Source organism: Eschrichtius robustus, chromosome 6, assembly GCF_028021215.1.
Source record: "Eschrichtius robustus isolate mEscRob2 chromosome 6, mEscRob2.pri, whole genome shotgun sequence".
Taxonomy (NCBI): domain Eukaryota; kingdom Metazoa; phylum Chordata; class Mammalia; order Artiodactyla; family Eschrichtiidae; genus Eschrichtius; species Eschrichtius robustus.
The window spans coordinates 8,783,476-8,793,933 of NC_090829.1; the positions used below are offsets into that span (position 1 = coordinate 8,783,476).

At 40.3% G+C, this 10,458-nt stretch overlaps 1 pseudogene; it reads right to left on the reverse strand.

Moving 5' to 3' along the window:
• Window positions 1-8,288: 8,288 nt before the first annotated feature.
• Window positions 8,289-9,368, reverse strand: LOC137766709 (actin, cytoplasmic 2-like; annotated as a pseudogene).
• Between the last annotated feature and the right edge of the window lie 1,090 nt (window positions 9,369-10,458).

Consider the following 10,458-nt stretch of genomic DNA (forward strand, 5'->3'; position numbering starts at 1 on the left):
GTTTACAGAGGTTAGTAACTTGCTACATCACACAGCTAATAAGAGGGAGGCATGAGATTTCAATCCAGATTTGACGCCAATGCCTGAGTTCCAAATCCTTTGCAGTTTCTTCATTCTTACTTTGTGACTTGCTTTGACAATTACCATTATAAAATGTCATTTTAAAATATGGCTTATAGGGAATTCCCTGGTGGTCCAGTGGTTAGGACTCTGCGCTTTCACTGCCATGGCCCGGGGTTCAATCCCTGGTTGGGGAACTAAGATCCCACAAGCCCCATGATGCCACCAAAAAAATAAATAAATAATAAATAAATAAAATAAAAAATGACATAATAATTTTCTACCTTTTCCACCAGAAGATTATTATGCTTAATTCTATAGCTACCTTTCTACACCTAGCCAAAAATCATATCTCTAATTTCATCATGGAAATCAATGAATAAGTAGAATTAATTCTTTTATTCAATTTGCATTTATTGCTTTCTTGTTATGTGCCAGTTCCTGTGCTAGGCTCTATGACAAAGATAGGGATGAACGATCTCTTTCTTCAGTTTGGAGGGCAAGGCACTAGAAAAGAGAGAGAAGAAGAAGAGAGAAAAAAAAATGAAAGAGACTAAGAATTGATAAAAAAAAATTGTGAGCATTACTATTCAATAAAATTTAATCAAATTTTACTCTGCAGACCACTTTTCAAGATTGATTCTAGTCTTTAAATGTTATCCTGTAAGTATAGAAATACCTTACATTCTTACTGTACAGGCCTTTCTGACATACTGGTTTCTGCAAAGAAATGTAGATTCTTTTCAACAAAATGTCATAGCGTACCCTCTGTAATTCATTCATCACTATTAACCAATTGAAAACTGCCCCATTGTTATAAATTCTCAAAAATTTTGATGGACAAAGGAATGGAATTGACTTATAGACAAGGCAAGTGTACAGACTATTAAATGCTAAAGAAAATGAATTTTGAAAAAAAATAAAATGCATGATAAAAAGCAAATGAAATGCGTGAAAAAGAAAAAAAATGAATTTTGTCTTCAAGACTGGGGTTACTGTGGGAAATTACAGTGGTATTAACCTAAGAAACATCAACACCATATCCTCAGAAACCTAGACTTGCTTAATACTAACAGAGGGTCAAATTTCATTACAGCCAATATCACAGTAAAATTTTCAAATGACACCAAGAATTTGACTGTTTTTCTTTTTTCAACAATAGGGACATCATTACATTCTGCAGACAGACTCTAGGGTAGAAGTTAGTCCTCTGTATTTTAACATGAGTAACAGAGGAACAAAGTACTTAAGGAAATTTTTAAATCTTCCTTTTTTCCCTTATGTTTATAATTGATCAAAATAATGATGCAAAATGACAAAGTCTAAGCCAACTAGGATTTTTAGGCTCTCTCCCAGAGTTAATTTTAGCTAAAATTATTTTTTTAGCTTCTAGATGAGTTTTTTTCCCCCCTTGTTTGCTTGATTTTTGTTTTCTTTTCTTTAAATTTATGTTCCCTTTGCACATTCCACTTATGCCAGGTTTGGGAGGGGAAAGCACCTCCCAAAAATTCTGCAAGATGGCTGATTGCCGTGTTTGGTTGATCAGGATGAGTTTCCAATAAAGCATCCAAAAATGCTGGATGCGTCTCAGTAAAACCTTCAAATCCTTAGAGGTGTTCCTCATCACTAAAACAACAGACCATAAAGTTTGCTTTATGCAAGTAGATTTATGTCTTTCTTTGTACTCAAACACAACCATAAAGGTTTATCTTCTGATCAGAGGGGAAAAAAATAAACAAAGCAACAAAGTTCTCCCCAAACGAGAGTGTATGAGCCAAACTAACAAGCCTTTTGTTCTTTCCAGGTTAACAAGAAATAGGAAGAAAGAAAAAAAGTAGGTCTAGGACGCAAAGAGGCGCCACGCTTTTTTATGTGACTTTGATTCCTGATCAGCAAACTTCAGTGTGTGTTATAAATCTTGAGGATTTATATTATTAACCAAACAAGAATTTTTACAATCAGGGAACGTTTGTCTGGCTTCCCCCTCACCTCCTCCCTCCCCACCCATCCCCCCAACCAGCACACACAATTTTTGTAGAATATTTTGTTGGCTATAATTAAACTATGTGTGTTAATTAGGATTAGATTTTAAATGCACTGCTTGGGAAGTTGAAAAATACAGGATCTGAATGAGCCCAAATTGAGATGACACTTGAATTTTCGCAGATGTTTCCATAATCCTAATTTCAAATTGATTGTACTTCCTGAACAGTGAGAAGCCATTTTCAGTTATTTATTCAGACGTGTGCACTACTTTTCCCTCTGCCAGTGGGTAGAAAATATCTAGCACTTTCATTAACTCCTTCAAATAAACTGATTTCTGAGGCAGGTTTTAATGGGAGTGATACCAAATCAGACCCACCTGCTCCTAGGGTCACCCCAGAGCCCACGTAAGGGGCCCAAGCAGAAGTCTGGAGCCCAGCAATTTCCCTCCTGCCTTCCCCCTCATGATGGGTTCAGCTGGCTTTTGACTGTCATGGCTCAATAGGCCAGGGAAAAAGCAGAGAGAGGAAAAAAGAACTTTCCAAATTATTGGCCCATAATATGTGACACTTGATTCAGCCGCAAAGATGTGCAGCATACTATGCTACATAAGCCCAGGGTTTGGACCCAGAAACAGGGCCATCTGTAAAACACATTCCCAAATAACTGACCCATAAAAAAGATAAGCCCCCGCCAAATCTAAGTGTGTCGGTACCAAGTGGCATTTCAGCGAAAGCTGAAAACCCACCACCAGACTTGCAATATACCTGAAAGAAAGCGTTGTCTTCTCTTTGTCTATGTGGGTTTGTTGCAGTTTCTCTCTACCTTTTATTTTACGTTCAACCCAGAATCCAGAAAGGCTTCAGAAATCCTGCCTTGGAAGCAACCCCATTCCCCTGACAAGTCTCCTATTTGATTATAATTCCTCGCAGATTTCCTGTTAGGGGGGCCTCTGCTGAATTAGAGGCATCTTGCCTTCTTCCACCTGTAACGATTTCCCACTCAACTGTAAGACAATGGCCATGATTGATCTAATGAGGGACTGGAAAATCCAGCTGATTGCTATAAATAGTTGAAAGCAAAAACTTGTGCTTGGCTTCCCAAAGAATTTCTCATCAACTCTGGTACCCTAACCTAAATAGGTAAGCAGCCTCCTGGCAAATTAGGTGAGACACTTAAGCTTTATCTTGGTGGGAGTTCATCCAGAGGGCAAGGCAGAATTCAAGCCAAGAGAGATGACTGACAGAACATTCACGTTTTAAAGCAACAATCATGTGTCATCCTATATGTCTCATGAAGGCAGAATTCATTTTTTTAAACAGAAAACAGTTTGAATAAATGCAAGTGTGCATGAGACCAAACTGGGTTTTTTTAATGGCTGTTGTTGTTTTTTTAATATTTGAAGTCCAGTGGAAAGCCTTTGTGCATTCATTTGTTAAAGAAAATAGCATGCTGTAAAGGTACGTTAAAGTAATTCACATAACGTCCCCTGAAAATCATATAAGTTTTTTCCTCCTTCTATCTTTTAGGACTGTGTTTCTCTTTCTTTTTTTTTTTTTTTTTAAGGAGTTGATTTCTTATTTATTTATTTATTTATTTTTGGCTGCATTGGGTCTTCGTTGCTGTGCGCGGGCTTTCTCTAGTTGTGGTGAGCGGGGGTTACTCTTTGTTGCGGTGCGCGGGCTTCTCATTGTAGTGGCTTCTCTTGTTGCGGAGCACGGGCTGTAGGCGCGCGGGCTTCAGTAATTGTAGCATGTGGGCTCAGTGGTTGTGGCTTGCAGGCTCTAGAGCGCAGGCTCAGTAGTTGTGGTGCACAGGCTTAGTTGCTCTGCGGCATGTGGGATCTTCCCAGACCAGGGCTCGAACCCGTGTCCCCTGCATTGGCAGGCAGATTCTTAACCACTGCACCACCAGGGAAGCCCAAGACTGTGTTTCTTAATCGAAGTTGCATGTTAGAATCATCTGATGCCAGGCCATTCCCCAGATCGATTACATCAAAGTGCAGGGCTTGGAATCCAGGAATCACTTTTTTAACTCTCCAGGTGATTCTAATGGGCATCCAAGTTTGAGAACCAGTTATTGTACTAGAGAGTCTCCAATAATAGCATGGAGAAATGTTTTCTTCCTGGCCGATTTGCAGAAGAAAAAGGGTCAAGTAAAACTGTCCCTACCTCCCTACCTCTTGCTTGGGAGTTATCTGGGGATTAAGAGTTCATCATATGCATGCCTGGCCTCACTCTTGGTCGCTGCTAGAGTCGCTGGGGGTCACTTCCATCCCTTGGATATGGCCCCAGAGTGTTTATGTAACTTGCCTTAAGACCACTAGCCAGTAAGTGGCACAACCAGATTTCAGATCAGGCCAGTGTTGGCCCCAGAGTCCATGCTTTTTATCATTCCAAAAACAAAGGTGGAATGCTGGGAGTCCATGAGCCATACCTAGTCCAAGACATGTTTTATTTGGCTCACACAGAAGTCTAAAACTGTTTAAATGTGTGTGCCTATATGGTGAGTGTGTGATCTTCAGTTTGTTTTAATGTCATCTATTCCCAACTTTCCTCCCCTTGAGCACATTTTAATCATTTAACAGCTTGGCCTCTGTTGGCATTTGAATTCACATTCCTGGGCTAAGCCAAGAGGGACATTTAAAATTATGGTGAAGTCGCGGAAACGTGAACGCTGCCACGTACTTCCCTCCGTTACACGTTGATTGATAAAGACTAAGGTCACCCATTTCTATCTGAAACTGATGCTCCTTACCAATGCATTCAGTTGTTCACTTGTTCATTCACTCATTCGTTTCCCGCTAAGTAGAAGACACTTTGCAAGGAGTAGTAATCCAAAAGGACAGGAATGAACATGTATGTTCCATTAAGTTCCAGGCATTTAGCTGGGCGTTTTGCAGACATTTTTTCAGCTAACATTTGATCCATTCAGCAACCCATCTGATACTACTAGTATGAATATTTTACTGATACAGCGAACTGAGAGTATGAGAAGCTGAGGCATTTTCATTCCTTCATTTAATAAATATGAACGAGCAACCGCCTCGTGTCACTGTTCTAGATGATGGTGACCCGAGTTTGAACAACACCCTTCAATTGCTGATTCTCCATCAGCTGGAGCTGTCTCATATCAGCTTGCAAGAGCTGATTATTAGAATTTCAAGAATTTTGCAAGCCAGTTGTTAAGTTACGGGTAACTTAAAATCAGTCACGTCAGAAGTATCCACATCATGGAAAGCAAGTAAAACTATAAATCAGGACTTTTATTTTTTTGAGAGCCAGTCTACAATAATTTATGAATTCTCAGAGTTTGAAATCAGAATCTAGACCTGAGTGCCTCTGAAACCAGGGCCATTTCTGTTCTGTAGCTGAATAAGGAAGTCTCCACGTTCAAGAAGACTACAACAGGGAGAGGGAAACACATCAACCTCACAAACCCACACTATGGTGTAGATGCCTGGATTTGAATCCCACCAGCTACTTACCAGCTGTGTGACCTTGAGGATGTAAGTTAATATCTCTTTGCCTGTTTCCTTCTCTACGAAGCAGGATAATAACAGTTACTTCATTGTGTTGCATGAAGATTAGTCTTTGTACTAATACATAATACACTTTAGTGTATATATTACACTTTATATATAAATATAGTGTATATTTACACTTTATATATATATTTATAAATATAGTGTATATTTATAATATATATATTTATAAATGTAGCATAAATTTATACTTTACATATCCCCTATATATAATATAAAGGGGATAAAACATTGCCTATCACTTGGTAAGAATTGTGTAAATGTTAGTTATTATTATTTAAAACAATAAAAACAGCAAATGAACATTTGTATTTGTACAAGTGTTTGTACCTGAGAGAGGAAAAGAGAAGATTTTGAGTGTATGTGGGAGAGAATGCTTTCTCTCATTCCCTTCCATTTTGTTAAATTGTATTAAAAGCTCTTGCAACTTTTGAAAAATTGCAGGAACCAACTGATTTGACTATGACTTTTCCATTGAAGTGGTCAAAGAGAAAACTGCTTTGTCCGGCTGGAGATTCATTCAAATCCAGTTTACCCTGTATTCAATTTACATTGCTACATGCGAGCGTAAGCTCACCAAGACTCACCAAGACACCAGAGAGTTGGAGAAACACAGAAGCTGGCGCCTTCTCTGTATCCACTGGCCTGACCATGCAAATCAGTCCATTTTTCATTCCATTTTTGTCATTCTTTGAAAGCAGGTATTTTGAGTGTTTAAAAATGTTAAAAACTTAAAATCAACAGTAGTGTGTCATTTTTTTTTCTTTTCTTTTTTTTATGTGATTTTTGTTCGTTGATTATACCAGCATTTTTTTTTTTAAAAAAAAAGAACCATGTTGTTACAGGCCACTGAAATATATAAATATTGCTATTCACAGCCATTCATCTGATGGGAACAATTCTTATATAAAGAGAGCTGAGAAGGGGAGAGAGGATCCAAGGAAAGGAGAGATATTTAGTCATCTATCAAGATGTGAGTCCCTGAACACAACTGATAACAGGCATGTTTGTTTCAATGAAAATTCAACAAGAAATAAGCTTTTATTTTAAAAATCAGAGTTATGATTGATAGGTTAATAATAAGGAAGACTTGAGCAATCTTTCTAGAAGTGGCCACATAATTTGTCAACTGAAGATTGAAAGTCTTGTGGTTGCTAATAAAGTAACTCAATCTTATATCCACAAAGATCAGCAAAAATGGCAACTTGGACTGTCCCACAATTTAAGTCCATAAAGGGTGAGTGTGTCATATTTAGTGTTGTTTATTTCCTTAGATGTCAGATTAAGCAGTCATTAGTTCAATCAAAATACTTAATACTATTACTTCATATAAAATGCTCCATAGCCTCTGTACACATCAAAGTGTATAATTTACACAAAAATCATTACTTGCCAATATTTGGGGACCTTGATATTAAATCAAGATGCTATCTAGTCTAGCCAGCTAGAATGAAATTTCTTTTCTTCCTTCTCTGGGAACTGCTTTCTCTCAGCCTTTGTCAAAGACTTTGTCAAAATTTTAGGCTGAGTAGATGTGCAGTATATACTAATGATGTAGAACAAATTATTCTGAATGCTGTAATATTCCAATGTCCAACCGTTCTGAAACTTTCTGCCTAGAATCTTAATGATATGATTCAACTCAGAGTCCAAAAGAAGAAAGGCGAGTTATTGAAAAATGTACAAAAAAGATTTAAACTAAAAGTTGGAGAAAGTTACAAAGAACGAAATAAATTCTTGAACTGATAAGAGAATTAATGGTAACTTCTAAAGGAAGCAGGTTGAAAGTTTCTCTCTCTTCCTTCTCATAATCTCTTATTCTTTCTTTTGAAATTTTGAGCCATTTGGAGGATTTTTGAAGACTAAAATTTTAAGGATTTGTTTTAGTTATTTTTTTAATCTTAAGAGTGACAAAATTTTGTGTGGTTCACCTCCACCCAAACAATCAACTGAATGTGTTGTTGTTGTTTACTGCAGTACTTTTATTTCCCTCACAATGACCAAATGTTGCTGGGACCAAATGTTCTCACGTGACAGTAGAAAACCAACATTTGTTGTCATCTCTTAAAGAACTGGGAATTGCATACAAAAACCTTACGTAAATTGAAAGGATGAATCCATTTATAGGTGTAAATGCAAACCATTTTCCATCTCAAGGGAAGTAATGACCACCTGGTATTCTGGCAGGAAATTGTGGGGTAAGAAAGGAAAGTGGGTTCTAAGGTTGGGACTTTCCCAACCCCGTCATACACCAAAGACAAATGCCAGCTGGCTCAGGACTCTTGCCAGCCTCTAAAGAAATCCCAGAATAAGCAGCTCTTACACACGAATACCCTGCACAGGTCAAGAAACTCATGGGCTCGCAGATTCTCATCACGACCATGGGTTTTTCTTCCACAAACATGTTCTCACCTCAGCCAGGTAGTGAAGGAGCTGCATGGATTGGGGGTTTAAATCAAAGATACGTACAGGATATTAAACATAGACCAAAGGAACAGTTAACTTAAACAGAAGGTCAAAATCAGCAAGTTGTACAATCCAGGGCTGATAGCAGATACAAACTTCAAGGACAAATTTCTTTTCAAAGGCTTATTCCAGTTTCATGAGGCTAGCATGAGGTGTGCACACTTGCCAGGGCAAATTTATGCTCTTGAATGAACTTATGCAGCAAATTCTATGGGTCTGCTCGCAGTCAGTCCATTTAGAAGCATTTGCAGCGGACGATGGAGGGGCGGGCCTCGTCATACTCCCGCTCGCTGATCCACATCAACTGGAAAGCCAGGATGGAGCCCCCGATCCGCACCTGGTACTTGTGTTCAGGAGGAGGGTTGATCTTGATTTGATCCTGCTGGGAAACAGTGCCGGTGATCTCCCTCTGCATCCTGCGGGCGGTGTGGGGTACATGATGGTCTCCCCAGACGTCACCCTTCAGGATGCAGTTGAAGGTGATCTCCCGGATGCTACAGGACTCCATACCCAGGAGGAGGGCTGGAAGAGCACCTCTGGACCCCAGAACTGTTTATTGTGGATGCTGATCACCTGACGGTCAGGCAACTCGCAGCTGTTCTCCAGGGAGGAGGAGGACACAGCAGTGACCATCTCCTGCTCCAACTCCAGGGCGACGTGGCAGAGCTGCTCCTTGATGTCACACATGATTTCCCACTGGGCGGTGATGGTGAAGCTGCGGTCACGCTCCTCGAGCATCTTCATGAGGTAGTCAGTCAGGTCCCGGCCACCGTGGTCCAGACGCAGGATGGCGTGGGGCGGGGGTGGGGAGGCATGTACTCCTGGTAGAAGGGCACAGTGTGGGTGACCCTGTCTCCTGAGTCCAGGACAGTACCAGTGGTACGGCCAGAGGCTACAGGGACAGCACAGCCTGCACAGTCATGCACACGGCCGGAGTGTTGAAGGTCTCGAAGGAGATCTGAGTCATCTTCTCAGGGTAGGCCTCAGGGTTCAGGGGGGCCTCTGTCAGCAGCAGGGGGTGCTCCTTGGGGACCACGCCCAGCTCATTGTAGCAGCTGTGGTTGCTGCCTATCTTCTCCATACCACGTCGTCCCAGTTGGTGATGATGCCGTGCTCCATGGGGCACTTGAGGGTCAAGATGCTGAGCTTCGCTCTGGGCTCATCGGCCACGTGACTGTCCCAAGCCTACCGTGACACCCTGTTGTCAGTGGTGGCCGATGATGGATGGAAACTCGGACCCCCGAGAGGCGTCATCCCCAGCAAAGCCAGCTTTGCACGTGCCAGGGCGATCGCAGATGAGGAGCGTAGAGATTTCTTCTTCGCTAGTGATGGGCCGAGGCAGCGGCAGCGTGGAGCAGCCAGAGGACCAGCAGAGGCTGTCTGGTGCGGCGAGTCTTCAACTAAATTTAACTGAGCAAACACTGCTGGAATGCCTAGGCTGTGTGGGATGTTTACGAGCCAGGGTCATGCCTTCCAGAAGATTAGATGCTGACAGAGACAGATACAGTCATCATATACTTAGGAATGAAGGACACTGAGAATAACCGAATTAACATCTCTGAAGAACAGATTCTGTTGTTTTTATATTCATTTTTTTCTGGTGATAAATGATTATAGAAAACCTGGAAAATTCGGAAAAGTCCTCCAAACACTAGAAACCCTCACCTACCCACCGCCCCCCCTGCCAGATAATCACCCCAGATGTAAATATAGTCTGCTAACCTGAAAGAGAAATGAACAAGGAAGGTTAAGCATGAGAACTGTGTTAAAGGCAGAACTGATAACATTTGACAACTCATTGAATGTGCTGAGAAGGGAGTCATCAAGAATAACCATGATTTTCAAAACTAAGCAACTTGGTGCACAGTGATGGAATAAACCACATAAGAAATTTGAGAAGAGCAGAGGCTTCCAGGAAAGGAGAAGTGTCAGTTTAACTATTTGAAGCTGATGTAACAGCAGTAGAGTCACATGGAAATCCCAATAGATGGTTGGTTAGGTAGAATAAATACTACCAGTAATATTCTTAAGGTATTCATATTTAAGTTGGCCATTGAAATCTATTTTTAAAGATCACTTTAAACTATACATCACAAACTCTGAATTGTGCTGAGAATTAAAGACACTGAAATTATACTTTGATCCTGACCCTACCATTATCTTTGGTATAAAGTTATAAAGAGATATGCAATGAGTATTCCTCATTCATAAATAATTCTCACTAATGTTTACCAATAATTTCCAATCTCAAGCACCTATGAAAATATCAATTTATTAAAACTCCAAGCTCATGGGCTTCATTCTGTTCTGCAAATGAGACAACAATGTCACCAAGAACTGAAAGGTCTTAACAGTGAAAACAAGTCATACTGTTACAACTGACACTTCGAAGCCTGGAGCCTAAA